This window comes from Orcinus orca, chromosome 11 (genome assembly GCF_937001465.1).
Source record: "Orcinus orca chromosome 11, mOrcOrc1.1, whole genome shotgun sequence".
Taxonomy (NCBI): Eukaryota; Metazoa; Chordata; class Mammalia; order Artiodactyla; family Delphinidae; genus Orcinus; species Orcinus orca.
In genome coordinates this window covers 47,332,925-47,359,243 of record NC_064569.1, presented here as the reverse complement: position 1 = coordinate 47,359,243, position 26,319 = coordinate 47,332,925, and the positions used below count along the sequence as shown (strand labels likewise).

General features: G+C 35.8%; 1 protein-coding gene across 8 annotated transcripts in view; it reads right to left on the bottom strand.

Moving 5' to 3' along the window:
* SLC16A7 (solute carrier family 16 member 7) overlaps positions 1-26,319 on the bottom strand; it is a 160,605-nt gene that overhangs the window by 86,808 nt on the left and 47,478 nt on the right. For 4 of the 8 annotated variants that reach the window (XM_033440515.2, XM_033440518.2, XM_033440512.2 and 1 more), the window contains one exon: positions 15,883-15,980. The exons of 2 other annotated variants lie outside the window; for them this stretch is intronic. The gene's annotated coding sequence lies outside the window, so the exon portion shown is untranslated. Of the gene's footprint in view, positions 1-11,021; positions 11,094-15,882; positions 15,981-17,099; positions 17,190-26,319 lie in introns of all 8 variants that reach the window. 2 more of the 8 variants (XM_033440516.2, XM_033440519.2) reach the window with 2 other exon arrangements.

Here is a 26,319-nt window from a genome sequence, read left to right as displayed (position 1 = left end):
ACAGAACTATCTGGTTGGGTAGGAGACAGAAAAATGCATTATACATGGATTTTGGTCTCCAATATACAGATTCAAGTCTCCAATACCTTCTAAGCAGCCAGTATCACACTGAGAATAAGTCATAAAAGAAGGAAGGAAGGCTGAGGTGGCAAAATATTAGTTTCCCTAGAAAATTTCCAGTCAAGTCTCTTATCTAAAAAAAAAATGACAGGAAGAAAGAAGCATTTTGCAGAAAAAAATCAAATGCTTCTCCATATCCTTTCTCCTATACTACCCCCATGTGACGGTTAATTTGATATGTCAACTCAGCTATGATACCCAGCTGTTTGGTCAAATACCAGTCAAGATATTGCTGTGAAGGTATTTTTGTAGATGTAATTAACATTTACAATCAATTGACTTCCAGTAAGTAAGATGGGTGGGCCTCATCTGATCAGTTGAGGGCCATACAAGCAAAAACTGAGGTTTCCCAAAAGAGAAAGGATTCTGCCTCAAGACTGTAACATAAAAATCCTGTCTGTTTCCAGCTCGCTGGCTGGCCCTATGAACTTTGGACTCAAGACCGCAACATCAACTCTTACATGGATTGCCAGCCTGCCAGCCTGCCCTGTAAATTTCAGACTTGCCAGCCTCCATGATCATGTGAGCCAAGTCCTTACAATTAATCTCTTGGTTTTGTGTCTCTGGAGAACCCTGACAAATTTTGGTACCATGAAATGGAAAGTTACTGTGAAGAATACTTAAACATTTGGAAGTGGCTTTGGAACTGGGTAATGGGTAGAGGCTGGAAGAGTTCTGAGGAGTTTGACTGTAAAAGCATAGATTGTCTTGACCAGAATATTGCTAGAAATATGAATGTTGAAGATGCCTTTGCTGAGGTTTCAGATAGAAATAAGAAATATGTTATTGGTTACTGAAGGAAAGATGACCTTGTGACAGAGAACGTGGCTGAATTGTGTTCTTCTTTTGGGTGGAAAGTAGAACTTGTAAGTGATAAAACTGGACACTGAGCTGAGGATGTCACTTCCAACAAAGTGTGGGAGGCATGGCCTGGTCACTCCTTGCTTTGCATAGTACAATGGGAGAAGACAAAAATTGAAGCAATTGAAGAAATGGTTAAGCAAGAAGGAACCAGAACGTGATGATTTGGAAAATCCTCAGCCTATCCAAATAGTGTACTCTGGAAACAGTCAAGAACAACCATTTCCTAAAGGGATTAGGTGTGTGACTCATGGATCCAATCAACCAACTCGTCAGAAGCCAGGGACCAAGATGCAGGAATCCAGAAAAGATCTGTGGAGAACCCTCTTGTCTCTGTCTTGTCTGAGAACCCCCGTGAATTGCACAAGAGGCAGACAATGGTTTTAAACATTTTGTACCAGCAGAAGTACTGTCAGCATGGATTCAAAGGAACGGAGGTAAGATGAAATCAAGGAAGAATGACTCTGAGGGGAGAACCACAGATGGAGATACCTCAGCTAAGGACCAGTTCAGTTCCAGAGGGTGAAGCTGCCTCTCCCATTCTAGGAGGCAGGGCTTAGGGTTGGGGTCACCCCAGCAGGTCCAGAGGACAGAGCAACAAGCCACAGAGAATTGTTCTCAGGTTTTAAAACTAATGGAATTTGTCCAGCTAAGCTGAAAAGCTACTTTAGAGTTTTGGACTAGTGATCCTTTTGTTCCTTCCAATTTCTCCCTTTATAAAGGAGAATGTCTATTCTATATCTGTCTAACTGTTGTATCTTGGAAACAGAATACTTGTTTTCTAGGCGTCACAGGACCACAGATGGAGAGGAATTTTGCCCTGGCTGGACCATACCCCAAGCCTCACCCACAACTGATTGAGATAAAATTTGGACTTAGAGTTGATGCTGGAATGGTTGACTTTGGAGATACTGGGATTGGGTGAACATATTGTTTACATGGGAAGGACATGAGTTTTGGGAGTATCAGAAGGCAACCTGTTTTGGAATGAACTGTGTCCCTCAAAACAGATATGTTTAAGTCCTAACCTCCAATCTCAGAATATGACCTTATTTGGAAATAGGGCCAGTGTAGGTGTTATTAGTTAAGATAAGGTCATACTGGAGTATGATGGATTTCTAATCCAATATGACAGGTGTCCTTATAAGAAGATGGCCATGTGAAGACAGAAACCCAGGGAGAATGCCATGTGAAGATGGAGGCATAAATTGGAGTTATGCCGCCATACCTGGGTCTATCAGAAGGTAGAAGAGGAAAGGAAGGATCCTCTCCCAGAAGCTTGCAAGAAAGCACAGCCTAGTCAATACTTTGATTTCAGACTTCTAGTCTCCAGAACTGAGAGATAATACCTTTCTGTTGTTTCAAGCCACCTAGTCTGTGGTACTTTGTTATGGCAGCCCTAGGAAGTGCTCAGTAAGGATTTAGAGTCTACCAGCTAAGGTTTTATATAAATTTACATGATTCTCATACAAAATAAGTGAAGGAAGCCCTATTATTGTTATAACCCCCATTTATAGCTTACTTCACAGAGGCTCTTACAGGTTATGTGATTTACCCATGATTGGCAAAGCAAGTTAACTGTGATGCTGGGACTTTAAGCAAAGTTTTCCAACACCTTGGGTGTAGACCTTTTACAGAATTGAAAGCACTGATACTGTTTCCTTCCCTTTTAGATGGATCTTATGTGTCTGTATGCATGCATGCATGTGTGTGTGCATGTGTGTATATATATATATGTGTGTGTGTGTTAATATTTATGGGTAACTGTCAAAGGACCTTGGTGACCTTTTCAGCAATTCTTGGAGTAGATCTGATAATGAGCTAAAGGAACAGAGACAAACTTTTTGATGGTAATTTGATTTGCATACTCTCAGTAGAAAACTGAGAAGTAGGTGAATATCCAATGGACACAGTGAATTAGACTAGCACCTACATATTAATACATGCAAGCCAGGTTCTGAATATAAATATCTAATAATCAAAGGTGAATTGAAGAGTATGCTAAAACATGATAAGAAATTTATACATACCCAACTTAAAAAAAAACACTGTCAGGGTCTCAAACTTAGTTTTTTTGACCATCATAGTCAAATAATTGTTTTATCTTTAGATTGAATGCAGATTGTTTCAAACTTTACATGAAGATGCTTCATATATATGTGCATATGCTGATTTTACTCATATTTAAAATTTCCTTAATTAGTGAAACTTCAGCCACCTGAATATTTAAGTTATAAATTATGAACCTGTCAGCATGGCTTTAGTGTAGAGCGGAAGGAGAAGTGGCAAAACTCTCTTCTCTAACCTTGAGAACATACACATACCTAAGCAAATCCATATACAGACAAAGGACTGGATTATATAAGTTTTAATAAATTGATAACAAAAGTTTCAGCCACACTAGAGTGCATCTGGAAGATATCACTGCACAACTACACCTTAAATGCCAGTGCTTATACAGCTATTCCTCCAAATGGAAATGTAATGAGGACTAAAGAATGATTTCCTTTGCAAAAACAGCGTGAACACTAAGAAACCATTAACTCTATTTGTCACCCAGTAAATAGAGTTTTTGATACCAGTGCCAGCACTTTCAATAGTGCTTGTTACTTTCCTTCTCTGGATCCAGATCCTCATATATAAAATGTGATGGTTCTTCAAGGTTTCTATGAGTTCCAAATTTCAACTGCAAAATCATCAATCACTGTCTGACATTTAATTTCAGTTCAAGAGAAATATAAATGGAAATCTGCAATAAGTAGCACCACAATAACATTTAGCTTTTGAGGTTTACTTGTCTTTATCATGTGAGTCTAAATACAACCGAAACAAGTTTTGCTGGCCTTGGATGCTTGCTGAATAAAGATAACAATGGCCAGACACTTTGGAAAGAACAGAAAATATATACATTTATCTAATTTATGGCTCCAGTGGCATAAGTAATGTATCTCTTTATGTTGGGAACTCAGTACGGAATGTGACTACTCTGTAAATGTATAGAGTAGATACCTTTATTTTTAGAAACCAGCTTGGAAAACTGTAAAATTAATAAGCAATGTCTTTAATTACATATAAATTATACAGATAGCATCACCCCAAATAACTTCAAATCTTGCTATAATATAGTCCCAAATGTTTTGGGAACAAATTACCTAAGCCTCATAATAAAACCCAATTCATGTTTACAGTTTCTTAGCAAAGTACACATAGACGTTTATAAATCGTTATGATTTAGAATAAGAAAAATAAGATTACTTTTGATATTGTTATCTAATATCAAGTTAAAATGACATTTTAGGGATTAAAGATTCAGAGTTACTTTCAAAATTCCAGTGTGAAGTAAAATTTTAGATTTTCTTACTAAGGAAGACTTGGCCGACTATATAATGTACTATATAGTGTAAGTGTGATTAAGACATCTTTCAGCCAAGAGGCTTAAGTATGACAACAGTTAGTTTTATAAAAACATTAAAAACTCTATTTCCCTAATACAAGCATAGAATACCTCATTAGCCTTGACTCAGTACCACTCAAAAGCAAAATCTTTTTCTATCAGCTAACACTTACAGACTTTCTCACTGTCTTTCATTAACCTCAGAACATGAAATCAGTTGATATTAAAGGAATAAAAAATGTCTATAATCTAAAGTATAGTTTAGGATAGATTGGTTCATTTCTTCTCCAAAGAAGACATACAGATGGCCAAGAAGCACATGAAAAGCTGCTCAGCATCACTAATTATTAGAGAAATGCAAATCAAAACAATGAGGTATCACCTCACACCAGTAAGAATGGGCATCATCAGAAAATCTACAAACAACGAATGCTGGAGCGGGTGTGGAGAAAAGGGAACCCTCTTCCACTCTTGGTGGGAATGTAAATTGATACAGCCACTGTGGAGAACAGTATGGAGGTTCCTTAAAAAACTAAAAATAGAACTACCATACGACCCAGCAATCCCACTACTGGGCATATACCCTGAGAAAACCATAATTCCAAAAGACATATGCACCCCAATGTTCATTGCAGCACTATTTACAATAGCCAGGTCATGCCCATCGACAGACGAATGGATAAAGAAGATGTGGTACATATATACAATGGAATATTACTCAGCCATAAAAAGGAATGAAACTGAGTCATTTGTAGAGACATGGTTGGACCTAGAGACTGTCATACAGAGTGAAGTAAGTCAGAAAGAGAAAAACAAATATCATATATTAACGCATATATGTGGAATCTAGAAAAATGGTACAGATGAACCGGTTTGCAGGGCAGAAATTGAGACACAGATGTAGAGAACAAACGTATGGACACGTAGGGGGGAAAGCGGAGTGGGGGCGGCGGTGGGATGAATTGGGAGCATTGGGATTGACATATATACACTAATATGTATAAAATAGAAACTAATAAGAACCTGCTTTATAAAAAAATAAAATAAAATAAAATTCAAAAAAAGAAATAAAGTGTAGCTTAACATGGGTACAAGTTGTATAATTTAAAAGTTACCTGAATAGAGAGAGAACATGAGTTTGCCACTTCTCAGGGCTCAGAGCTGAGAACAGAGGCAACTGATCATTAACTTTTAGCTGGAAGCAAACTTGCACACATATCTCAAGAGACTCTCTGCTCTGCCCTCCCCTCTTTCTTCTCTCAAATCAGGGGAAAGGTAGCTCTATCTCCTCTTGAAGGTCTTGCTTTGACATGCACCATTAATTCATACTTTTTATAGTGTAAAGTTAACTTGGCTTAAATTATATTCTGGGTCAAAGAAGGTAACTAAGTCTCGCAATTTCGTTAAATTTAATCTTCTGATTAAATTTCTGCTAAATTTAACCTTCTGATTCTCTTTCTCTGATGTTTATATAACCATATTTTCAAATATATGTACAATGATGTGGTTTAATATCATGAATAGAACACATTGCAAAAGTAATATAATATATAAATTAAACTGTCAGTGAATCTTCACCTAGTCTGACTAGATAACTTGACCAGTTATGAACAATAATAAAGAGGCCCAGGTCATGTGTTAAATCCCTTGAGAGGCAGATAATTTCATTTTGTTGCCTAATCATAAACTACATGCCTTACTTGGCCAGCCATTCTGTAAATGTCTGCCCTCTGTCACAAAGGGTCCTCCCCTAAGACTGTGATTGGGGGGACTTCCCTGGTGGTGCAGTGGTTAAGAATCCACCTGCCAATGCAGGGGAAAACGGGTTCGAGCCCTGGTCCAGGGAGATCCCACACATGCCTCAGAGCAACTAAGGCTGTGCACCACTACTACTGAGCCTGTGCTCTAGAGCCCGTAAGCCACAACTACTGAGCCCGTGCTCCACAACAAAGAGAAGCCACCACAAAGAGAAGCCCGTACACTGCAACAAAGAGTAGCCCCCGCTCACCGCAACTAGAGAAAGCCCACGCGCAGCAACGAAGACCCATCATAGCCAAAAATAAATTAATTAATCAATAAATTAAAGAAAAAACAACAACAGGAACTGGGGAATCTGATGGTGGGTCAGTGTTGCCACTTTTGGATTTGCAGAACTTACAATAAGTTCTGGAGAAATGAAGAGCTATCGTTTAGTGGGTGTTTCCCATATTCTACGTAGGTTATTGTACCAAACAATTTACATCCATGACCTCATTCTTTAAACCACATAAGATAGACATTATGATACATATTTAAAGTATGAGGACACGGAGGGTCAGAGTTTGGTTACTTAGGTCAGATAGTTAGTAAACATTGAGTCCTGGATTCCAATTTTGGTTATGTGGGTCCAAGGTCCATGCTCCTCTCCACTGAACAGGTCAGCCTTTCTATGGTCAATGGATGAGGAGAATTTGATTTCCTACATGAAAGATGCCATTATTTAGACATAGGCAATAAGCAATGACTTATAAAATATGATTCCCAAAGATTTTAATAGGCTGCATTTCTAAAGGTACATATATAATGGTTACAATAACCAGGTAGTAACAAATAATCTCTGGACATTTCCTCTAATTTATTTAGCTAAATAATGCAAATGCCTTTAAAAATAAGACGTGATATTTTTATGTCTTCTATTAAAACCTTAAGTTCAAAAAATATAATGAAACAAAATAAAAGCATTAGGAAATTTTGCCTTGTACAAAATTAGGCATACACTGAAGTTTTAACACACTAAATAAACTGTAATGTGGATTTCACAATTATATAGTACATATAGCAATCAAAAGCAGATGACATCTTTACTGAGAACTCTTCAAATACCTTTGTCCCAACATAGCAAAGTGCTTAGTAGCTAGGAAGTGTTCAATACATTTATTTGGGATAAAATTACCTGATGCAACATAGGTGACTAATCAATTAATAATAACTTCACTCTGTACTCTGTAGATATACCTGAAGTAGTTTTTTTTTCAAAAAAGGTGGTAGAATAAAATTTCATTAGTCATTTGCTTCATCAACTACTTTTCTATAAAGCCAAATGACAATAAGACTTAATTCTATGCAAATAAATGATTATTAACTTTATTAAGCAAACAGGCCATTAATTATACCAAGAATGCTAAATTTAAAAAGCTCTCATATGTGTGATTAATATTTTTACTTAGTATTATTACAAAAAGTTCTAAAGTTAAATAAAAAGAGAAATACAAAGATATATTCTAAGATTGATATGTAAAAATTACATTATCAAGAAAATAACCTGATAACGCAAGATCTAAAAAAATTAGAATTTTTAGATTCTAAAGGAGTGTGGACAGGAGTGTGAACAATACATTTTGTACTTATTTTGTATGATTTTGCTTATTGTTACAACAATATTAAATTCTTAAGAAATTACTATTCAAAGACAGTGATGTTTATTACATAAACCTTTGAGAAAGGAAAGCCAAATACAAAACAGACTCGTACACCCTGAGCCTGGGGGAGAAAATGGCTGAAGGTGACTAACCTTTGCCAAGGTTACAAATTCTCAAAGTAATTCCATAAATGTGGTAATGTGAGCTTTTTTTTAAATTCCAGTTTCCAAAATTCTTCAATAATTCAGGGATGAGAGAGAGAGAGAGAGGAAACGCTCTCAGATGAAAACCTTGATAAACAGCATGTGTGCTCTTGGAACAGGTTATTAATTCTGCCTTTGAAATATGACAATGAGTTCCTGGCAATGAATTTGTTTATAACATTATTCCCAAGTTCTAGGCAGCATTCGCACATTTCCCTTGTGAGATTTTGATGTTTTTCGCATTATGACTAAGGAGTGAAAACTGAGTTCGTGGGGAAAACCCAAGTTTCTCATGTGAATAAAAATTGCAAGAAATTCTGCAAGGCGGAAAGCTCAGATATAGATATTTGGGTGAGGAAAAGCAGTGAACTAGTCAAAAGACTAATCAAACACCTCACAAACACAATGGGAATCTTTTAATGGATTGCTTTTCTCATTTGGATAAATTTTTTTTTCCTATTCTTTTCCTGGAAAGAGTACTGTAATCTTAACATTCATTTAGCATAATTGACTGTGATCCCATTATTTTCTGAATTCTAGAATTATAATGGAGTTTGAAATCAGCATATAATAGAAGAAAACAACCCAAATTTATTCTGAGTTAATTATCCTTTGGAGTTATAATGTAAAAAGAAATCCTTTTTTTTTAACCTTGATAAGCATAAAAGGAAAATAAGTCTTTAGTTAAATTTGCTTGCATAAAATAATTCCGTTATGGTTTCAAAATACCACAGGAAAATATAATGGGATCAAAGAGGTCCTAAATATATAATATAGAGGTATTCTACCATTTCAACAGATTTCCCTCTTTTTGCTGATGACAGCGGCTCACTAATAGAACAGAATTACTGGAAGCATGATTTGAGTATAGGGAACATTTAAGACCCTTCCTTCTTTGACTGTTACCCAATTAATAGATCTTACTATAGTCAGCCAATACAGGAAACACATTCAGAGAGAGAGTACTTTGGAAATACCCTTCTAGCTCAGAACCTCTGACTCCTCTTAGCTCCCTGCCATTGCCCTCAGCGTGCACAGGGCCTCACAGCTTTCTAGTAAACGCAGCAGCACCTGCCAGTGACTCAGCTCAAAGTCAGAATCACCAATACTGTCTCCCCTTCTCTAACATCAAATCAAATTACCAATCCTGGTAGAGTCTACTTCCACAAGGACTCAAATCCATCTCCTTCCCTTCTTTCCCACAGGTACCATTTTATTTCAATAAATTTGGTAGCTTTCCAATTGTTATACCGGCATCCAATTTCTCTACTTGAGTGAAGCCTCAATATCTTTGCCTAAATCGGACAGTTAGTACAAGTTCAGACCATGGCACAGTGGTCAATAACTCCTCACTGCTGCTTTCCAACCCTTATACCCCACAGCCATCTTTGTGCACGCACGCACGCACACACACACACACAAGTATGCCTGGGGGATATGTTATAAGATAATATGATCAAGTGTGTAGTTTCCATCTATTACTATAGTCAGTAATACTAACATTGGAGTTTTAATGTGCTTTGGCTTTTCACGGCCATTAGTAAATTAGAAGCCATTATTTCTCCTGGTTTTAAAAAAAATGCTACAAAGGCATTAGACATTAATATAAGATATGAGTAAACAGAGCTCAAGGCAACATTACATCTACTGGCCCAGTCACATCTCACCAGGTATGAGATTTTTCCACACCTCAGAATAAGTTTATATCCTTAGTAAAAGTTAACAAAAACTTTTAAACATGTTAAAGTTACTTTAAATGAAAGTATAAAATCTTTAATTGTTGATGCCATGACATATAAATTTAAAAAGTAGAACGGCTATTATCAAAAAGACCAGAGATAACAAATGCTGGAAAAAGGGAGTCCTCGCACACTGTTGGTGGAAATGTAAATTTGTGTAGCCGCTATGGAGAACGATATGGCGGTTCCTCAAAAAATTAGAAATAGAACTACTGTATGATACAGCAGTCCCACTTCTAGGTGTACATCCCGAGAATATGAAATTACTATCTGGAAGAGATATCTGCACACCCAAGTTCACTGCAGCATTATTCAAACCAGCCAAGATATAGAAGTGAATGGATAAAGAAAATGTGGTATATATATTATATGTGTACATTAGATACTATTCAGCCGTAAAAAAGCCTGAAATTCTGCCTTTTGTGACAACATAGATGGACCTTGAAGGCAATATGCTAAGTGAAATAAGTCAGACAGAAAAAGACAAATACAGTGTGATGTCACATACATGTGGATTCAAACTCATAGAAACAGATAGTAGGATGGCGGTTGCCAGGGGCTGAGGGCTAGGGAAAATGAGGAGATGGTGGTCAAAGAGTACAAACTTTCAGTTATAAGATGAATAAGTTCTGGTGAATAAGTACAGCATGGTGACTGTAGTTAAGAATACCATATTGTATTCTTGAAAGTTTCTGGGTGAGTAGAGCTTTAATGTTCTCACCATATCAACAACAAAATGATAATTATGTGAGGTGGTGGATGTGTTAACTAACCTTATTATGACAATAATTTCACAATATATACGTGTATCAAATCATTACATTGTACACCTTAAAGTTACACAATGTTTTAGGTCAATTAGTACATCTCAGTAGAGCTGGAAAAAAAGAAAAGTAATGTAAAGTCATATGACAAAGGTAAAGTTTATAGGAGTCACCACCACACCCTAGGGCTTGATGAAAATCCTATGGCTTCAATTATTTTATTTGTCTCTGGTTTCCCTGTGTGGGCTCGACTCTCTTGGTGTCCTCCTCAGCAACAGACAGAGCACATGGACCTTCTCTGCCTTTGTTTGGCCCTGTGATGAGCCCCAGCCTACTCATTAGGCTTCCTCCCCCTGGGGAACCGGCTATTTCCTACTGTGGTGCAGCATAACTCCTTGCTGTCCTTCTTCACCCTATTCTAAAGGATTCTTTTTTTAAAAAGTATTTGATTTAGTGTTAGAAAGCTTAGGTTCAGACCTACACTTGACTTCTGACCTTGAACAAAGGACCTAACCCCTCTGAGTCTCAGGCTTCTCACCTACCTACTGGCTTCATGTTTCCTTACGGAGACACTTCTGGTAAAATAACACTTCAGTCTGTTCCACATCTGATTGCTGAATTTGGAAAAAGAGAAAAAACAAACAAACTATGCAAGCTTAGGACAGACATTTCTGGGCACTCTCTTTTCCCTACGTGCCTTCCTACAGAGGAGCTGCATTCTGGTCTTGTTTATACCATGTATATACTAGGGCAGGCTGCGCTCCTACAAAGGGAAAGCCTAAATTTTGGAGAAAAGTTCCATTAGAAACTCCATTTGACCACATAGCCAAGCCACATTCTCCAGGTTAGCATCAATTTTAATAATTAAATGCATGAGTCAAAGGGAGAGCCCAATCTATTTTTCCCTTGTGTTAATTAATCAATTTAACCAACGTTTAGTAAGCAGTTAGCATACAAAAGGTCTTATGTTATGAATAGTAGGAATGCCAAGATAAATAAAACAGGTTCTCTTTTCTCAAACAGTCACCCTTCCATGATGGAAAATAGATTCATACACAGTTAACAAGGCCTAATTATTAAACCTAAAATAGAGATATAAAGTATTATGAGAGTTGTCATATACTGTAGAATCTTGTGTGATTTAACTCATCTCTACATACATTTGCATGTTATAGATAAGAACCATAATCATAAAATTATCTGCTCAGGGCATCTGCCATAACATCATAAAGCTGTTAAGCAATGTTAGGGTTTGATTATCAGAATTTAATATCTTAGAAATATTCCCTGTATCTGAAACCAATGTACTCATTATTAACCACATTTTTCATGGATACATTAGCAAAGGTGAGTGATTTACTCTTAACAGGAATTCTCAATTCATTATTTCCGGAGTATAACATGAATGGTGAAGACTAAATATTTAATTTAAAAATTGGGTTAAAGAGACGGCCAAAAATATATGTCAATTCAGCCTGAATATTTGCTCTCAGCATTAACATCAACCCCCAGAATCCACAGTCTATGTAAAAGAAATCCACAGTCTATGTAAAAGTGAGTGAGTAAGTGGCATTGGTTTTAATGGAAGAATACTGTGGAGTGTGCTCAGCTTACCTCCCTACTGATTTCTTGATGTGATTTCAAGGTAGAAAGGCATATAGAGGTAAAGAAGACATGACAAGGTATTTGGTATGTAATTTTCTTGAAACCTTCCACTAACTCATTCCAGTGACTTTTTTTATTCAAATAATTTCTCTTTTTTTCTGCTACCCTTCTGTCAAATCTCAGATTAAAATTAAAGCAGAGTTAAGAAAGAGTGATATCCTTTGTATGTTCAGTGTTCAAAAGTTTCTGAGGTCACACAAAGATCTATATATTTCCACATAGTTAAGTGCCTTGGGGAAAGCCCCTCCCAATTTTCTGTGATTTTTAACTATATGCAGGCAAATGAGACGCCAATTAGTGAAGCGTAGGAGCAGTGAGGCTATAAATTAGAAGTTGAAGAAACAGACTAAAGGACACCACAAAGATGCCAAATAAATTTCAGGGAAAATAGAAATAACATTTAATTAAAAGCACACAATGTGATTATTGGTGTGTTTTTAAACCACATATTCAATAGGTTTGTGATATAGTTTTTAAGTATCCAATTACCAGAGAAAACCTAGGGAGTCAGAAAACAGGCAGAGACAAGCTATTCCATAAGAACAATGCATGATTAGAAACTATGTAAGAAATCATGGCATGCTGCTACTGGCCTCCGTGTGTAGGGCAGTAGATGGAATAAACAGATCCTGCATCCCTGCCTATCTCTACTACTAGAATCGATGGTATTTCAGGGATCATCGGTTCTTCCCCACTGTCCTGGGAAAGCCTTGAACAGACATCATTTATCTGTTGACATTGGGAAGTGTGTACCATATGTTGGCTGAATTAATTAATATATTGTGCCTTGCAATATAGCCACTGTGCCCACAGTCTAAAAAGTTAATCAGAGATATGCTCCTACCAGGCCTTTAGAAGATCCCCCACACCACTGCCAGACACAGTGAATGAAGTAGCAATTTCTATTCACCCAGTTCAGAGGCTCCTCTCTTCATAGAATGTCTGAAAATTCAGACTAGGTTTTTCTCACTTGCAAAGTATTTTTTTTTTAATCTAAGACCTTTTTTTACAGGGTGCTGCATATGTTTCCTAGCACCAAGAAATCTGCATGCTTAAACAGTGACATCAAAACAAACCTAAAGACACACAATAGAGTCTAAAATAGAAAGACAAATGACGTGAATTATTATAGAATATGCAAAACTTGCCCCATCTACATGTTTGTGATAATGAGAGCAGACAAGGAAGGGAGTTATTTAAAAGTAAAAGATTTTAATCTATTTTATAAGAATGATAAATGGAGTATATAACTTTTAAAAATTGTGAATCACTATTTTGTACATTTAAACGTATATAATATTATACATCAACTATACCTCAATTAAAAAAAGAAAAAAGAAAAGTAAAATATGTTATTTTAAAATATATTAAATATTAGCTATCAAATATATATAATTTTTAAAAATTATGTTAAATTATGAAATTGACAGAATTTAGTTTCATTAAAATCCTTCTACCCCAAAGCATTCCCCCCAAGATTTTGGACACTCTCCTGTCTATCCATGAAAACAAAGACTGTGACCCTAGAGAATACAGTATTTAAGGAATAAAAGTAATAATAATAACAATAGCTAATATTTATATAGCTCCTACTATGTGCCAAGTACTGTTCTAAGTACGTAACATAAATTAACACAGTTCATTCTCACAGCAACCCTATGAAAAAGATGCTTTTTACTGTCTTTGCTTCACAGACGAAAAGTCGAACGCTCTGGCAGGTCATAATTACAGGTATACCTCAGCAATATTGCAGATTCAGTTCCAGACCACCATAATAAAGCGAATATCAAAATAAAGCAAGTTACATAAATTTTTTGGTGTCCTAGCACACATAAAATTTATGTTTACACTATACTGTAGTCCATTAAGTGTGCAATAATAGCATTATGTCTAAAAAATGTACATACCTTAATTAAAAACTACTTCATTGCTAAAAAATTCTGATCATCATCTGAGCCTTTAGTGAGTTGTAATCATTTTGCTGGTGAAGAGTTTGAAATATTACAAAAACTACCAATATGTGACACAGAGTTACAAAGTGAGCAAATGCTGTTGGGAAAATGGTGCCTAGGCTTGCTTGATGCATGGTTGCCACAAATCTTCAATTTGAAAAAAAATGCAATATCTGGGAATCTCAATAAAGTACAATGCAGTAAAACAAAGTATGCCTGTAGTAAGAATCAGAGCCAGAATGTCAGCTCATATACTCAGGATCCATAGTCTGTGCTCTTAACTAACAAGGAATAGGCAAGGACAAGTCCGTTCCCTTAGTAAACCACGTATCCAAAAGGAACTATATGACATATTACAACCTACTTCAACAGTTATATGCTTAGCATGGGACAAAAAAATGAACACACCAAAGAGGCAAATCTCCCCGTGACTGACTTCAGTCACCCTGGCATAAACCACTCTACTCTCAAGCTTCGTCACCTAATCTCACAGTGTCAGGCTGTATTAGCTTCTTATCGCAGCTGTAATAAACTACCACAAATGTACTGGCTTAAAACAATGCAAATTTATTATCTCACAGCTCTGGAGGTCAGAAATCTCACTGGGCTAAAATCAGGGTGTTAGTGGGAGGCCAAGGGAACAATCTGTTTCCTTGCCTTTTCTAGTTCCTAAAAGCCACCCACATTCCTTGACTGTGGATGCATTCCTCCATCTTCAAACCACCAACACTGGGCTGAATCCTTTTCATGCCATTTCTCTCATTTCTCAGGTCCCTGGTGATTACATTGGGCCCATACATACAATCAAGGATAATCACAAGGTCATCTGAATAGCAGCCTTACTTCTCCCTTGCCATGCAACATAACATTCACAGGGTGAAGGCATTAGGATGTGGGGAGCCACTATTCTGCCTACCACCTGGACATACGAAGATGTGTTCATGAACATGAGAATGAAGGCAGAATATAACCATACAGTTGGTCTAGGAACTGTTCTTGACAAACAGGTGATACAACTTCGTAAATTTATCACAATACTCTTATAATATAAGGTATGTAGCAATCCAAATTCAAAAAGGAAATTCGGCCAATTAAATACAGTTTTTGAAAAGAGCATAGACTGGTTATTAAGAACATCTGACTTCAAATTCTCTCTGTTACTAGTTATACAGTCTTGAACAAGACACTGACAGTGCTGAGGGTCAGTTTTCTAATCTGCACAGTGGGGATAATAATCCCTGACCTCCTTTACACCAAGATTGTTTTGAGGGTCAAGTTAGATTAAATCTTTGTGAGTAATAAAGAGTATGTATCAATACAAATAAAATATGAATATGAGAACTCCCAACATAAACATTTTTGTTCAAAATATAGTTATTTTTTAAAGGGTGCAAATGACAAAGATAATAATAAAAGTATATACCTAAAGCCTCCACCTTTATTTTAAAACCTGCATTCATATTAGTAATAATAATATAATTATTATTATTGAAATTTACTACTTTTATAATATCCTTTCAGTGAAGGAAGTCCGTATATTTAGCTCTATTTTATATACAGAGAAACTGAAGCTTAATCTCTTGACCAAGATCACACAGAATATAGACTCATAGAAGGACTAAAAGCTAAAAGTGCCAACTTTGAAATCCGTTCTAGTTTTGAAAATGGATTTAAACACCAGCCAAGCTAACATTCCCGTTCACATTAAGATCCACCAGTTCCACAGCGGCATGACTTAGAATGACTCAGACAGAAGAAAACGTTATTATACACTGAGGGTACTCACAAAGCAGCTCTATTGGCACAGAGTCCTAGAGTCCTTTGGTTTCCAAGATTCCTGTGTCTAAGGTTTCACAGGAAAGCATCACATCTTAAGAGTGACTCCTAAAAGAATGAAAGAATAATCACCGAAATATCGAGATGCATGATAAAAAGAAAAATGAAAAAGGTATCCAACTCCATCTCTGAAAGAGTTGATAGCATGTAGCTTTCTCTTGCACTGGCTGAAATTGCTGTTTGCCTTTTCTAAATCTCCAAGGTTTTATTTCAAGGCCCTCTTTAGATATGGACAGACTGTTTAGTTAAATTACTTCATATCACCACTAACCTGTCATAACTATGGTGACTGCCTTTATTTGTGCCTGCCTTTATATTTTCTATCCTAAGTCATATTTCCCAAAGTGTAGAGGAATTCCTGTGGAAACATCAAAGAGATTCACTTCAGCCCAAAGTATCTGGGACTTCAAAACAAACAATAACTTGTCTTTAACTTTTGCGAGGCTTTTCTTTCCACTTTTGGTAGGATGATAAATAAATGTGTGTGTATGTGTATGTTTATAAATCAATAACTTGAAATTTTTAAATAAATTCATTAAGGCTATTTACATTAAATGTATTAATTTGAAAACTGAAGAGAATTTCAGTAAGATTATTAAGCTCTAACAATAAATCAGAAAAATTTGAAAACGATCGTCAGAATTTGACCATCAATTCTTTGTATGTTCTTTGATTATATAGACCTTAAGACAAGTTTTTGACTTCTCTGTCCAATCCCCTTACCTGGAAAAAAAAGGGAATGTAGTAGTATTTAACTCAGAATCATGACTACTAAATTAAGTCAGTTAATATTTTGTAAAATACTAGCATAGTGTTTGGCAACAAAATAAGAAGAAGAAAAAGAAGAATATAATAAGAACTATTATTATTATCAATAGTTGGTACTTGAAACAATGAAAAATATTAGTTTATATAGATGAATAAATATTAGATCCTTGCTTATTCCTGACTTGAAAAATATGAGATTTATTTACGTACATAAGTCCTATTTGTCTTATTATTAACCAATATAATTAATCAACTTTTAGATATGATCCAGAGAAATCAGATTGTTTTACAGAGTATGGTGTAGCGCAAAGATTATTGAAATATATTTCACAGGAGCAAAGACTAAGAGGAGAGAACAGAGATAATACAATGTCACTGAGATAGCACTTGCAATGTTACCTGGTTTGACTGGAGAACTTTGTCATTGTAGTATAAAACGGAAGGAATTTCAGACTGGCAGTCAATCTGCTTACTGTGGAAGTTCCAAGGCTATAAAAAGCAGACTATGTACATATAACTGTCTCATTTAGTAAATATCTCATGAAAATGTGTCAGTTCTATATGTGAAGAACTTCCTTGTAGTGACAATTAAATTTATTTGAATTTAGAATCAATATTAAAATATATTTTACAAAATTACTGGTATTATTACACCACAATAAGTAATATTTATATAATATAGTTAACATGTTTAAGGACATAACATCTTACTACACTTAATTTTTTGCTTCAGTGACTACCACTGAAATACATAATTTTGAATTCATTTCATGTGTAGATACAATGATATATTGGTATTATTTGAGTAATTCACTATTTACCCCATGCCCCAAAAGCAATGTCTCTCATATTTTGATTCTCATGTGAGACAAAATAATGTTACTAACATTTGAGAATAATGAGATAAGGAAGTTTTCTTTCTTTCTTTTGTATCTTAACTGTAAACTTATTTTAACAGTTTGAGTTTAGAAATTCCCTGATTTGACTCTAGAACATCAGAGTACCAGAATTATCTTAATTTACAGTATTTTGTTGTGAAAAATAGGGCAGAAAAAGTTTTCTCATTTGCTTTATTGTGTACTTTTACTATTATTATTTTTTAAAACAGAAACAGGCCACAGACCTTAAAAGGTACGTGCTTGTGAGCTGATATGTGTAAAAAAAAAAAGAAAGGACTAATTTGACAGTCATGTGATCATATCCATTAAATAAACACTTTTTTTTTTAAAGAGATGTAGTTAAAATGAAATAAAATGCTTTCTATTTGTTTTGGCATGCCTTTTGACCTTCTGAGTAAACTTCACCTTGTACAAAAGTTAGTATATGTGACCTTCTGAAACATGAATGGCTAAATCACAGAGAAGTTTGACAAAGGCTTTTACTTATTGAAAAAAACAGTTTGTGTTATAGGTCCCTTACTATAAAACCAATACCCAAAACTTAGCGCACTTCTAGAAAAGTCCAGAAGCTAAAAGAAATTCCTTGATCCATTATAGTGAAAATCAGTACAAACAAGAAAAGGAAGTAAAAAAAAACCCAGGAATCTCTCAGCCCCTGGAAGGTTATATTAATTTCCAATCTCTTATCCAATTATCAGGTAGAAAAAATATAATTTTTTAATTCTGTAATTTCAGAGGCCATTATTTAGGTGATTTAAATGGCCATACTTTTTAGAAAGAACCAGCAGCTAATTCAGTATTTTAATACTTCATGGTGTCATGAAGTTCTATGTCTGATGTACAGTCATCTCATAATTAATTAACTTAGGAATTTTTGTTGCAACTAAAATACATTACCCAGGGTTCATGATCTTATTTTTATAAAGGTTCTTATTAAAGGGGCTAAGAAGTGTGATGTAGAGGAGGAAAATATATCATTCATGTTTACACATGGTTGGTTACTACAGAGTGATAAAAATTAAAAATTACATTAGTTAAAATAGGTAAATTTATTGATATATTTGACAAAATGGACAAAAAGCCCTCCAAAAATAAGAAGCTATTTTAGAAAACATAGTAGAGCTAAAAAGAATATTTAGTACTATGCAAATCCACATTCAAATTTTCAGAAGAAACAGCAGATAAACCTACTCTTCTAGGAGAGAGTTTTCCCCTTTAACTTAATAGCATCATCCAATCGTATTTGGAAATATTCAGTGTTCATTAGGGCTTAAGAAAAAGTTCCTTGAATGAATTATTCACGAATACTTCAATCATAATTCCAAACTTTATGATAGTAGTTAGCATTAGCAATAAAGCAAAAAATAACTGAGAACCCACCTACTATTTTCTTTTAATTCTCTTTCTCCTTTCCTTTCCTCACAAGCACAGAAAGCATGTTTGTTTTGGAAGCAAATAGCAAACAGTACAAAAGGAGAACTTAAAGTGAGTGATTAATGATCAAAGCAAAAATGTAGAATCACATCAGCTGACAAGGGGCTGACTGACCCAAGGTTGTAGAATGTGAAGGCATTAGGACAAAGCTAAAGAGTAAGTCCTTCTTATTCAAAGGGTGAGCTTTGAAAGTCACAGGAGGCAGATTCTCCAAAGCCTTGTAATGTACAACTACAGAAACACTATCTACAGCTACTGTAAGTAGCCATTTTCACGGCTGACTTCAAGAAATTCTATTGCAGTCCTTAATAAGTAGTATAACCTAAAATCTGTAAACAAGTACAACAAAATTACATAATTCAAGGAAATGACTTAAACCATCTTAGAATAAACATAAAGTGAGAAGACAGAAGAACAGAAATTTGTGATTGCAGAACTTTAGCAAAAATATTGATGCACAATTCTTGCTCACGTATCTTTGTTATGGAGATGTAAATCACCAGCCTGATAACTGAGAAGTCAAAAATGAAAGAAAGTTGATCAGTATTGAAAACAAATATAATTTCTTTAAGTATTGTATTGAAAATTAACCATGAAGAAGGTTGAAGCCAAACCACATTGCAAAAGCATGTCTTCATCAGTTTGTCTTGTTGGTGTCACCATACTTTTATGATGCATGAGGAGGTGGCTATGAGGGGGCTGGCATGGGGAAATGTGAAGAAAGCAAAATGTATAGGAGCTCCTGTTAGCTGCTGTCTTCCCTACAGCCTAATTTACATTTATCTTTTCTTCTGTGAAACAAAGTGTACACCAGACCCTTTAGCAATATTATTTTTACATATGATTAGGGTGGACACATATGATGTGGTGTCCTGAACAAGGTGCTTCCAAGACCTCCAGCTAGATGCAGTGTAAGTGACCAAGGGCACAATCTGCTGAGCTCTGAAACCCTTTGCTGGATTTGCACAGAATTCACACTTCCCACAGGCTGCTCCCAGCCTGCACCTGAGCACAGCAGGGCCATGAAAGCAGATGGTTCCTGGGATATACATGACTCCTCTGATGACTGATTTTGCCTGGGGGGGCTTCCACATAGCATTGCCTGATATATGTTGGGTGTTCAATACTTATCTTTGGGGAAAATAAACCATTGTTATTATTGAGTTGTCAAAGCCCTGATTGCTGCATAAACATCAAAAATTAAACTCTGTGTGAAACTTAGTGTTAAGATGATTTTTCAGCTTCCTAATGCAATTCCAGGAAGTTGAAGTACAGCAAATATGTTAGAAAACTAGAGAGAGACAGAGTTTTGTTCCATGTAAATATAACCTCTGATAGCTAGAGGTGTCTAAAAGTTAAATGGGCTGCTGCAATCCTCTCAATTACTCTTTGATAATAATAGCATTCCCATTTTATAGAACAGGGAACACTAGGCTTGGAGAAGCCAAGTTTTCAGGGTTACACAATTTTAGGGGCAGAAGCCAACATTCCAACCTCAATTTTGCTCACTCTTTCCACAACTACCATACAGTTAGAAGATATATCTTTCATAAAAAGACCCTGAGACGAAGTGAGAGAGTGGCATGGACATGTATACCCTACCAAATGTAAAATAGATAGCTAGCGGGAAGCAGCTGTACAGCACAGGGAGATCAGCACGGTGCTTTGTGACCACCTAGAGGGGTGGGATAGGGAGGGTGGGAGGGAGATGCAAGAGGGAAGGGATATGGGGATATATGTATATGTATAGCTGATTCACTTTGTTATACAGGAGAAATTAGCACTCCATTGTAAAACAATTATACTCCAATAAAGATGTTAAAAAAAAAAAAGACCTTGAATGCTTGCATTGATGAGTGGATGCACTATGTGATGTGTAAAAACACTTGCAGTGCTAAAATCTGATGAATTTTTGGAGAAAATCCACTTGATGATGTTGTATCTACTTTATTTTCTGTAAGCCACCTTTCTTTTCCATACATTTTGGAAAAAGTAAATCTACAGACCCCATTGATATTTCTTAATTTGTGTTACAGTTATTCAAGTGCTTAGGTAAGACTACGTTGTTTTTAAATATAGCAATAGAAATTAATATCATTAAGTAGGAACCTGTCCTAATAATCAAAAGATGATGATATACAATCCTAAACACTAAATATTAATGCAGTGTGATGCTTTGAATAAGTGAAATATTAGAAAAATATGCCTAAGTAATATGTACTAATATCAATATTAGATTTTTTAAGTAAAATATTATTAAGCAGGTGACAGAACCAGAAGCATAAATCCAGTTATTTTTAATCCAGATCTTATATTGAACGACCGACCAGCAAGGTACCTCCATCAGCTCAACACCTACAGAACTTTGGACAGCGCCACACTCAGCTCAAATATTAATGCGGCTGAAGTCAAATCATGGCACTATTTGGAATCAAAATAGATAAACACCTTTAAACCAAAGCTCCATTTACAAATTTGAAGCCATCAAATTCCACTGATGCCTCTGTCTCTCATACTCTCAGGTCCTAAATTAACTGTTTCCTCTAATCACTAATCCTCTTTCTCAGTCTCATACTCACACAACTACACTATTTTTTCCTATTGGTTCATACTCTCCACCCTACCCCACCCCTCTTGATGTCCTTCCCAATATTTTTCACTGTATCCTCTAGAGCTCCCATTTTTTTCAAATAAATTTCCTTATTCCTAACCTAGACATTGCATTCTCTCCATGATCTTTTCTCCTTGAAGACCTGACTTATATTGAGTCCTCCTGAATACATGCTAATTCCATATCATTAGGTCCAGAACAGAGGCTCACCATAATCCTAGTTCCACTCTACATCTTATTGTCATTACTTTTTCAACTCATACAAAGAAATCTTTCTTCATTTAAGTTCATTTCATCAAGTTATATCATCCTGAAAACTAGGACTTATCATCCTTCAGATCATTTCTTCAAAATCCATTTCTCTTCACTCCAAAGTCTCACCATAATCAATACTGATGATCAATAATCATGCACTGTGATCAATAACCTAGCCAGAGAATCCACAACCTCCACTTCTACTCTCCTTTCAGTAACTCACTTCCAACTTGAAGCTAATGGGCACTCTGAATGCTTCTACTACTGGAGTCTTAAGCATTGACATTCCGATTCCCAATTAGCTTCCCATCTTTTATACAACACTAAAAACCTTATTTCCATCAATTCTGTCCTGGAATTTCCCTGAAATTTTCCACTGTTTTGACACTTACATCTTCTCCCAAACTATTAGCGCTTTTTAACCTCAATTTTTTTTCTACTCAGCGGCAATGTTGATCTTCATTCAAATCCTAGTTCTGCTTCTCATTGGTAAAATATCTTGGGAAAATTACTTAACAGGATTCTCAGTTTGTTTTTTAAAATGGGAATAATACTTATACTTCATAGGAAAGAGGGGAATAAATGTGGCAATGTCCATAATGTACTAAGCACAATTCCTAGCACAATAAGCACTCAATAAATATTAATATCATCTATAATCATCAATGTTCTCAAGTCAACTTTGTCTTCTGGTAACAAGGAACCTGAAAATTCCAAAGTCAAAAATGGGCCCTACAACTAGAGTACTAAGTAGAGCTCTAAAAATATAAATTAAGTGCACAGACGGATGCCAATACACATTCATAGATCTCAGTTTTAGCAGGACTCTCAGTGCCTCTCCCTGTAAGCTTTTTTCACACCTCTTGGTACCTTCCTCTCCTTTCCAATACAGTTCTGAACAGCTTCCTCTCTCCTCAAGTTTCCTGACCACTCTGTCATCACCTGTGGTTAACCAGGCTTCTTATTTGCAAAGAAAATGAAAACCATCAGACCAGGCATGAAATCTCACAAATGTGTTCTTATCTGTGCACATTTCTGTATCTCTATTAATCCTTCATTCATTCCCTCCTGCCCTGGTAGTAGAGGTAAGCCCCTTCCTGGTCACCAAATAGGCCCTCACCTAATATACGATAAGTTCTTCTTGATCTTGGATGGTTTTGCCATCTGTTTTGACCCCTTCCCCCATCGTTCTCCTCTACTGTCACTTCTTGCCTTGCACTATATGTTCTAACAACACTGAATTAATTCAGTTTTCAGCTTAACCCATGCTGTTTCATACCTTCACGTTTTTACCGCCTTGGTAGAAGTCAGTGCCTATCAAGGAATCCTTTTCTCACTTTTCTGTTAGCAAAGCTCCTATTTATTCCTCAAGACCCAACTTAACAATTCCTCTTTTGTGAGAGGAGGAAAGAAAGACAAGGGAGAGGATACTGAGAAGTACTGACAGGATAAGGAACTCTCAGGAAAGGTGATAATAGGGAAGACTTACAATACCTAGAGTTGATAGACAACAATGAGTTTCAATTATGATATCGGATTTCTTGCTTAACTTCTATCTTTAACATACATTTCCACTTAATTCATGAAAAGCATTTCAGTGGCTCCCTGACAGCTAATAAATAGTCTCAAGCCTTTCAGATTTACAGATAATTACAAAAGTACCTCCAACTGTCAGGAAATTACCAGATTTCCATCGGTTTATGAACAGATTTTGAACGGAGAAGGCAGAAAGAAAAGTCAAACTACAACACACATTTGTTGGTGAGAAAAAAAACAACAGAGATCACTGACTTTGCTTTTTCTGCAATTTTCACAAATTCCTTAAGTGCCAGTTACTTATAACATCATTATAACACAGGCCTAAGGTAACTTCTGAAATTGAAATTTAGGCTGTCACAACCTTTGAACTACAATAAAGGCAGGACCTAAGTTGCTATTAACATCTGGTTAAGTTTCACATTGTTTTGCCTTGCTTTGTTTGCCTTTTAAAAATGTTTTTGGTTGTTTGTTTTAGTTTGGCCATTCAGCTTTATGAGGTCTTAAATGATATAAATTCTCCTGTTCTACTGCTGTTTAGATTTTATGCCACATGTTAGCAATACATGAAGCCAAATATTCAAACTTATCGAATACTCTCTCAATATGTCTAGTTCAAAATCTCCCACATACTCAGAGTTGCAGCAGGATAGATACTGCTCTCTAAAGGGCAGCACAATAATCATCTTCATGGATATTTATTATCTTTTGTGAACAGATGTAGGTCATTGTAGAGAGAGTTCCAAAGTCACCTTCCAAAGCTGAAATACAGACATGACATTTGGTAAAGTTTCAAAACCTGTCAGGACCATTTTCTTCAATTCACCAAAATTCCCTTTGTACTGTCGAAAGACTGCTGGAAGAGCAATGTTTTCAAACTGTTCGGCTTGATTACACTGGTGTGGTACCACTTATCTAGAGCTATTTTAAGCATCTTCTTGAGTTACAGTAAGCTATATTGTAAATCTAATTACCTTTGCCCACAGGAAAGTAAGTACATGTGAACCCTGCTCTGTAATCTACTTAACAAAAGGCACTGTATTTTTCTTCATAGAATTTATCAAGATTGTTATTACATAGTTATTTATATTTCTAAATGCCTTTCTCTTCCACTATAAATTCCAAAAAAGCATGCAAATGTGTTTTATATGCAGTACCTTGCTCAGTGCCTAGAGAGACAATGAATGTTTGATGAATGAATAAATGAATGAATGAGTGACCACGTAAAAGATAACTAAATTATATACACTTATGCTTGACACTTTAAGCTCATGCTGAAAATGTATACGTACTTCAGGGACTCACTGGCGTATATGACAGTGTAGTGTAATGAGGCACAAACTTTCAATTCAAATGGAATGGATTTAATGCCAGATCTGGTATTTAATGAATTGTGTGATCAAAGACAAGTGGAATGAACTCTCTAACCCTCTGTTTTCTCATCTGTAAAATGTGAACAATTGCACTGGATTAAGTATTAAAGATAATGCATACAAAAGTATGCAGCACAGTCCATGACATGGAGCAAGGTCTTAATGTGGTGGGTAATGTCACTTATTAATATTTTATATAGATTTTAAGTGAATTATATTAATCTAAATTATCCAAGGGCTTTTAAAAATTGACAACATAAATCTATTTTGAGCATATGCTAGCAGTGATAATTCATCAATAATTTACAGCATTAAAATGAATTTTCCTACACCTTCGTGTCTATTTTCCCAATTATTATAAAGTTTCAACAAGTTATTTTCAATTAAATTTCATCATTCTTTACTCGGTACACTCCTTGCAAATTCTTCATAATCATTCAAGAATCCTTCTCAATTGGTCCCCATAACCATAATCTGAGTTCATCGTCAGTTCAATTTTCTGGCCTAAATTGCATGCTCTTCCCTAATCAATTTTCATTTCATTATTGCCCCTATATTTCATAACTTCAGCGATTATCATAATGGAAAAAGTAATCATTGTTGAATTGTATTCTCCCTTCTGGACTATACCTTCTTTGAGGCTCTATCCTCTGCACAAAGAATTGGATCCAATCTTAATCTTTAATTTTTATTCATCCATTTATGGACATATACTGAGCATGATCTATGCTCTGCTCTGAATGTCTGTGTCTCCCAAAATTCTATGTTGAAGATCTAACACCTAAGATGATGGTATTAGGAGGTAGGGCCTTTGGAAGGTTATTAGAAATGGGATTAGGACCCTTATGAAAGAGCCTCCAGAAAGCTAGCTCACTTCCCCCACCATATGAGGATACAAGAAATCAGCGACCTGAAAGAGGGCCCTCACCTGACCATGTTGCACCCTGATCTCAGACTTCCAGCCTCCAGAACTATAAAAGATAAATTTCTGTTGTTTATGAGCTGCCCAGTCTGTGGTATTTTGTTATAGCCACCTGAAAAGTCTCCGACAATCTATGTGCCAGACACCGTGTTGGGTTAGACTGTTACAAACCAGAGCACGATAAAGTCTCTAGGATCAAAGAGCTCACAGACTAATTAGGGGATGCAAAGCTAGAAATAAATAATTATGAAAAATGTGATAAAGGAAATAACTATGCTCATGGCTTTATGAAAACACTGAGAAATAACGATGTGCATGGCTTTATGATAATTAACCAGCCTCAGGTAAGTAAGGACAGGGACAGAATCCTAGAAAAAGCAATGTTTCTTAAAAGATAGAAAGGAAACAGTGAACTAAAAGGAAAAGGGGAAGGACATTCCAGGCCCAAGGGTCAGTTTGAAGCAAAGAAACAAATGACAGTGTATTCATACGGGAAACGCTAAGACAGCAACTTTTGCAACTCTTGTCACATCAGTTCATAAAGTATTACTCCAGCACAAAAATGGGTAGGAAAGGTTTTATATTAGAC